The sequence below is a fragment of the Salvia miltiorrhiza genome, chromosome 7, assembly GCF_028751815.1.
Source record: "Salvia miltiorrhiza cultivar Shanhuang (shh) chromosome 7, IMPLAD_Smil_shh, whole genome shotgun sequence".
NCBI lineage: Eukaryota > Viridiplantae > Streptophyta > Magnoliopsida > Lamiales > Lamiaceae > Salvia > Salvia miltiorrhiza.
In genome coordinates, this window is record NC_080393.1 from 44,691,482 (window position 1) to 44,693,327 (window position 1,846).

General features: G+C 39.0%; 1 non-coding gene across 1 annotated transcript; it reads right to left on the minus strand.

The window, feature by feature from the left end:
- Positions 1-1,103: 1,103 nt before the first annotated feature.
- LOC130996483 (small nucleolar RNA R71) lies at positions 1,104-1,210 on the minus strand. Its single transcript, XR_009092652.1, has one exon. It is a non-coding gene; the product is annotated as a small nucleolar RNA R71 (small nucleolar RNA).
- Between the last annotated feature and the right edge of the window lie 636 nt (positions 1,211-1,846).

Below are 1,846 nucleotides of genomic sequence, written 5' to 3' on the forward strand. Positions count from 1 at the left end.
ATTAATCTACATTAATAGGTGTTCGTTAGAGAAGCTTGTGAATAGTTCTATGATCTTTCATCAGGGTTGGATTAAATTGGTAATTGAATCAATAGATTAAATGCATGTAATTGATTAGTAAAAGTACATCCCTAGGGTCAGAGTCTTTAATTATTTGAGTTTTTATCCTATTTTATTTGCTTTATTTTGATTTTAGTTTTATTCTTCATTCTTATTTGAGTTCGCCTGAATACTACTAGAGTTTACTTGGGATTACTTAGAGTGATTCATTATAATAGTCCCTGTGGATATGATACTCGACTTGCTGTTTCTGTGCTACGATTACACTGTTCAGTTGCAGTTTTTGTTGCTAAGAAATTAGTGATCAACTTTTTGGCGCCGTTGCCGGGGACTATTTAGAATTTACTTTAATATTTCTGACTAGACTTAAGCATTATTTCAGGCGTTATAAGTTTTAATTTTATTTTTATTTTTAGCTTTTAATTTCTGTTTCTGATTTTTGTTTGTTGTTTCAGGAGTGTATGATCACGAGATCCAAAGGAAAGGAACATCTTGTACCTTTGAATTTGGAAATCGAAAAGCAATATAAAAAAGACAACCGTGAAAAGAACAAGCAAGCAATGACAGAGCAACGTAATAACTTGGATCTTGAAACCCTTATGCGAACAGTGACAGACCTTCAGAGGCAGCTAGATGAAGAGAGAGAGGAGAGCAGGCGCAACCGGGCTCCTCCACCAAAGCCACCGCTGAATCACATGTATCAGCCTCGGGTTGATCAATTTCAAGGAGGCAGATGGGGACCAACTGTGCAGGCTACTACGTTCGAGCTGAAGCCGGGATTGATAAACATGGTGCAAGCAGAACAGTTTAGTGGAACGGCTTCTGAAAACCCACATGTTCACATTACTTAGTTTCTAGATATCTGTGACACTATTAAGCAGAATGGAGTGCCACCACATGCCATCAGAATGAAGATGTTTGGATTCTCTATCAGGGACAGAGCGAATGAGTGGTTCAAGAGTTTGGACAGAGGTGCTATTACTGGATGGGAGGATTTGTGTAGAGCTTTCCTGGCAAAATACTTTCCTGCTTCTAAAGCTCAGAAAATCATTGCAGAGATTTCTCACTTTTCTCAGCTAGGAGATGAGACCATTCATGATGCCTGGGAAAGATTTCGTGAGCTGCTCAGGAACTGTCCACAACATGGTTTCACGGAGGATCAGCAGATCATTCATTTTTATAATGGTTTGACTGGTCTAACAAAAAGTATGGTGGATGCTACTGCAGGTGGATGTCTTCTCCATAAAAATACAAAGGAGGCTTATCGTGTGATAGAAGAGATGGCCTCCAATAGTTATTAATGGCCGAATGACAGAAATTCTACGAGAAGAATTGCAGTTGTGCATGAGGAGAGAGATGATTTTAAGGAGAAATATGAAGCTCTTCAAAAGTAGTATGAGTTGGAGAGAAAAGCACTGCTAGCAAAAATTCCTCAGCAGCCGATTTTATCTGATGTGTCACAGTTTGAAGATGCTAATTATGTCCAGCGGCAGTACCAATTCAATAGACCAAACTATCAGGGACATCAGGGCGGAAATCCACCGTATCATCCCAATAATAGGAATCATCCAAATTTTTCCTATTCAAATCCCAACAATATTGTGCAGCCTCCACCTAGATTTTCTGTGTCTAGTGGAGGAGTTATAAATGAGCCGAAGAAGGGATCGCTTGAGGATATGATGCAACAGGTGTTAACAGAGGTGTCTAGTATGAAGACAACTGTTAATACAAGGATGACCAATTTGGAGTCTCAAGTGGGTCATATTGGAAATAATTTTTCAGCACT